This window comes from Periplaneta americana, chromosome 1, assembly GCF_040183065.1.
Source record: "Periplaneta americana isolate PAMFEO1 chromosome 1, P.americana_PAMFEO1_priV1, whole genome shotgun sequence".
NCBI classification, from domain to species: domain Eukaryota; kingdom Metazoa; phylum Arthropoda; class Insecta; order Blattodea; family Blattidae; genus Periplaneta; species Periplaneta americana.
Window position 1 is genome coordinate 216752702 of NC_091117.1, and position 6097 is coordinate 216758798.

Sequence of the window (6097 nt, forward strand, 5' to 3'; positions counted from 1 at the left end):
ATCGAGTGTACGTAAAGCAAGGCCTACTCAGATTAGCTGGAATTCATCTCTTTTGATGTATATTCTTTGGGCACAAAAAGTATGCCGAGAATGTAGAGGAATTCATAATAAAAAAAACTGTAAGGGTATTTTCTTAAGTTTATGTTTAAACACAAACCTATTGCAAAAAAAATGTTGCAGATGAAAGCGAAGTGTTTGTCGAGTTCAAATTGTTCTCGTGTGGGATTAACCTCAATGTAAACAATTCGGAGTAGTTTTATTACTACATTACTTCTGGAAACATTACAGAATTAAGAGAAGAAACCTGTTTCATTTATGAATGACATCTACATCAAAGCACGTAATGATAGCTGACTGGGAAATAAAAAGATGATTTAGTCGACGAAACTAGATTCTGTTTGTTTCTAAGAATTACCGCTAGATTCGTCTGTACCCAACAGTTTGTAATCCTCAGTAGATGTCGGACTTTAAGTACAGTCATTGAGGCCATTCCTTATAATGATGTAGTAGAGACGAATTTCAAATAAAAGTCTGAATATTAATGCATTAATATCAATAAGAAATATAGTATATAACAAAGATATAATAATAGAGTGTAGCGATCTACAGTGTGAGTTTATTTGGCCTAATAGCCGAATGAAGCAAATATACGGCAGTGCAAACTTATATTACACACCATCGTCACTACTGTCTCCTTCTCGATATTATCGTCATCATCATATCACAAATAAGGACGTGTGCGACCACATTTCAATCATCTTTCTTTCTTTCTTTCTTTCTTTCTATGTTTCGTTTTGCATTTGATCGGTAAACCTGCGTTACACAAATATGACCACCATTGCCACTACCATCCTCTCCCCGATATTATCGTCATATTTGTAGTAATTCTTATAATTTCATAAATAAGGACGTGCGAAGCCATGTTTCATTTATTCTTCTATCTGTTTTATAATTCGTTTTGCAATTCTGCATTCATTTTACCCCTCCTTTCTCTCTGTATAAGAGTATAGATGAAGTCTAGGATCCAGATAATGACTTATGTCATTTCTTGCACTCACTACTTTTCAGTTGCGTGTGACGGAAGAGCATAGAGGAGTTGGTCCGAATTGGATTCTGCGAATGTGTGGCAAAGACGTTTTGGTTGGTGGGAACCAGTGAGCTCTATACTATACACTCCTTGCGTTTTTTAAGCGGAACGTAAAGCGCTGCAGAACTTCCGTTCTTTACAACGAGTTAGAATCTCTGTTAACTCTGGTTCTTTAATACGTGTGATCCAAAGACGTTTTATCTGTGTGATCTGTGTTTCACACATTCCGCTGTATTTCCCTGCAGCGCTGCTTTACATTCAATGAGCTCACTGTTTACTTTTGGTGCAGCAACCCGTGGTTTTTTTAAGCGAAACGTGAAGCGGTGCAGTAAGTTCGCTCGTTTATACGTTTCGCCAACGTATACTCGTTCAAAGATACCCGACCTCTACTAATCGATAGTGATCGAAAATTTGTTCGTGTAAGTGAGGCTTCTGTAGTTACAGCTTCTATTACTAGATGGCGAAGTTAGCAATCAGTGCTGCCAATAGTAGATAAATATATCCGCATTATAGAATTCAAAATTTCATCTGTGTCTAATGATTGTAAAAAAAAAAAAAAAAAAAAAAAAACATTAGGTTTAGCGGGAAACCGCTGTTACTGTCAATTATGAGATTAATTTATACTTAATCTATATCACCAGTCCCACCTCCACCATATAAGAACAACATTAAATTTCGCAGTGATCCATTGAATTAGATACCGGTAATGACATCAACCTTAAGAAAACTGTGACATTCATCGTTTTTCCCGCGAACTCTTCATATATATATATATATATATATATATATATATATATATATATATACACACAAATTATTATTGACTCCGCTAGTATATATACAAGTCCACACCTGTGGAGTAACGGTCAGTGCGTCTGGCCGCGAAACCAGGTGGCCTGGGTTCGAATCCCGGTTGGGGCAAGTTACCTGGTTGAGGTTTTTTCCGGAGTTTTTCCTCAACCCAACAAGAGCAAATCCTGGGTAACTTTCGGTGCTGGACCTCGGACTCATTTCACCAGCATTATCACCTTCATTTCATTCAGACGCTAAATAACCTAGATGTTGATACAGCGTCGTAAAATAACCCAATAAAAAAATACATCCCGCGATTAGAAAGTTCGCTTAACACAATTAGAAAATTATAAGACAGGTATATAAGTTACCTTTAAACGATAGTGTACAATTTCTTGTGTGAATAACTACAACCTGGGATTGCCACATCAAATATATCTCTCGGAGACTGTCCAGAGTCCTGCACCGCTTAAGAGTAATTAGAGATAAAATATCTGGGCAGTACCTGAAAAGTGTTTATTTTGCTTTTTTTCATAGCATATTGAAGTATGGAATCCTGGTGTGGGGAAACAGCAATAAACTTACTGAAGTCCTACTGATTCAGAAGAAAGCAATAAGAATTATCACAGAAGTACCAAGCAAATTACATTGTAAACCACTTTTCATACAGGAGTCCATCTTAACAGTTGTTAATGAATATATTCTGGAACTCCTTCTTTACATCAAGAAAAATCTTTATGGCTTCACCAGTAGGATGGATAAACATGAGTATAACACTCGTAATAAAGAAAAACTGGACATACCATTTTGCAGACTATCCAAAGTTAAAAGTAGTCCTAACATGTTGGGCTGTAGAATGTTCAACATGTTAGCACAGGAAGTGTCACTTGACATATTCAAAGTCAAAGTGAAAACGTGGCTTCTTAGAAACCATTCTATTCTGTGCAAGAATATTTTGAGTTAGAAACTCAAGCTGTAGATATTTTTTAGTTTTATTTCTCTGAATTTTATTATTATTTTGTAATATATTAAGAAATTCTCATAAATTGTTAAGTTAATTCTTGTTTTATTGTGTATAAACGGAGCAAGTCAAATAATATTTGTGATCAGTGTGTTACAATTTTCATCTAGATATTAGCCTATTTTTGAAAACCTTGACTCAATTGTAAACTCTAAGGAGTATTTGTGATCATTTTGTTTTATCTTTAGTGTTGTAATAGAATATTTATCATTTTTGCACGATAATTTCACACGTGTAATTTGACAGTGTCATTAGCTTTTGCTATAATGACAGCTAATAAATACTATACTACTTAGGCAGCAGGCTGTGTTGAAAAACGCGAAGCAAGCTGTAATCTACTATAATGTAGATCAGGCATGTCAGAAATCAGACACTGAAAGTGCAGTGTATGTGCGCGGAACGCCGGTCTGTGCAGATTGCGTCATTCACTTGTTGCTCTTACCAGTTCTTAGCGGGAGGGATGTATAAGAATCTATTCTGCGCTTCTAGTGTTCAATTAAATTGACATTTGGACATTATAAACATACTTAGTAGGAGGAAAAAAACACAATTATTGTCAGTGTCTATATTTGACAATAATTGTAACACAAGAAACAATAGACTAACTCAATTACAATTCACAAAGCAGTCGTTTGTAAAGAATAATTTATTTACATGATTTGTATACAGTATTTGAAGAAAATATAAATATTGCAGTAATTTCGAAACAACAAAAAACGAACACAATATTTCATTTTACATAGTAGGTACTGATTATTTCAAAGTAATACTCTTTCATTGTTCCTCAAGCATTATTGGGACCATTGGTGCACAAATGCTAAGAAAGAAAATATTTTACTCCCAATTACATGCAATAGGACATTGTGAGGCTTTTACACTGGAATCATTTCCTTTCTGTATATTAATATAAATTCACATTATTATTATTATTATTAATAAATTGGATAAATTAAGCTTGAATTTAAATTTATATATAGTTTATTTGGAAAACGTTGAGAGCAAGTATCAGCAAGTTGGGAGCGTTACTGAATTGAGTTAAAAGAGTACTTCACAAGCTGTGAAGCGAGGACATTTTCTTTATGTCAGGTTTAAAGATTTATTAACGTAAGTATATTAAGCTAATATAGTAACGTGAGGTGGAAAATTCGCCATTATGTATTATTTTTCCAGAAAACTTTTCCGCCTTACAAATAGTTGCTTTCTTCCTTCCCTTACAACCTCAAGAGCCTCACATGCATTCCTCACTATATTCTCATCACTTATCAGCTTATCAAATAAAAGTTGTAAGTCGTCTAACCATTGATGCCTGTGTTAGTACAGACTCCAAAACAACATCATTTTCATGTTTGTCTTGCCGTGAGAGTACTAATTAAGAAATAAGAGCTGGCGAATATATTTTGAGAACTTTACTAATCTGATTTAAATTCTCACATCACTATTAGGTCCACATGATATGATGAAAGCCTTTCATTTTAAAATAATTACTGTTGGCTGAGGAAAACATCATAACAGTTATGTTAGATGATTCGTGATTTCTCTTCTTCGTTATATCTGTGGACTCCTCACTTTATTATCCATAATGCATTCACAATCACAGCTCAATGAGCACCCGTACTGATCTGTGTTGCTGAAACAGAAGCTGATCTGCAACTATAGGTACTGTACAGCCCTGTCACATTCCCCTCCAAGCCAATTCGCTCCCTCCAGGTAGGGGAATAGGAACTGCACGTTGCACATTGACCAGTGCACAATGTGCAGGGTTTTGACATGCCTGATGTAGATTGTTACTGGGCTAGTAAATAGTTATATTAATTAGTGATAGTTATTTATTGTATGTTTTGGTAGTGTTGCAAGTATGTTAAAATTAAAATTAAATTCATATTATAAATCTTATTTTGTGTGAGTACCTAATGACGAACCTATAACCTGGAATAGACTGCACAGAAAATAAATAAATAATCCCGAGTGTAGTCTAACTAAGCTACATGTGTGCACTCTTCCCAATGAGTTGTCCCTTGGTTTTCGTATGATTAAAAAACTGTTTTACAAGGGACAGTGATCTTTCTCATATCGCTACCAGTCTTCAGTTATTCAGCTGTATCGCAATCACAGATGACGAAGATATAAATGTTGCCTACTTATTGAAAATTAAGGCTTCTGAACATAGTTGATTGTACTGTACATTATGGAAGAAGAAAGTAGGCCTACGCAATTTAGGAGGAGTTCATTTCACTTTTGAGACAGTACCCTGTACTATTTAAGAAATTCATACTGCCTGACATTAAGAGATTAAAATTAAAGGCATTGAATGACTTATATTACCTATAAATTAACAAGTCAATTAAAAATTAATTTGTCAGAAAAATAAATATCTAAGAAACATGTTGTTGTTGTTGTTGTTGTTGTTGTTGTTGTTGTTGTTGTCTAATGTCAGACGATTGGCAACAAAGCCATTTGCCCTTGAAGATCTGGAACACATTCTTTTTTACTGTCCATCCATAAACCACAAAAGAAGTAAATTAAAATCATCAGTACCAGTTGCAGAAGACACAGCCCTGCAGTATATATTGACTACACCCCAACTCTGGCTACTAGCAATAGGCACCGATCAAAATACCCCTCATTTCTCATGAAAAACGACTGAATAGACTACAGTGGACTTTATGTTGTCTGCAAACAGCTGGATACATTAAGAAGACTGATTGAAAGCCATTTGCCCTCTCTCACTCCAATATTTTTCGTAGATATTTCCAAGATGAGCTACTGAAATACAGATTTAAAGATGATCTAAATCCATTTCTTCTTGTAAGACATATAACGTAAGATTACCATACATCCCCGTTTCCCAGAGATAGTCTCCGAATTTTGCTTTTTGTTCCAAAAAAAAATTCGTCCCCAAAATGTCCCCAAATTTAATCTCCAGATATCCCCAGATTTTAAGTGTTAATTATTACAAATTTTTTCATTCCACTTTGCTATTTTCTTTGAAGTCACATATTTTTTCAAGCAAGAAATTTAATAAAGTAAATTATTTCATCCAAGCCAAGTAAGCTACATCTACATTGGAAGAAAAATAATGCACTACCTCTTCTAATTTGTTTCTTTCTAGAGGACATCTCCACAGATATCTTACCTTGTGACTGAATACCAAAGACAAAGTGATATTCAATAGCATTTTCATAAAATTGTAATAATTA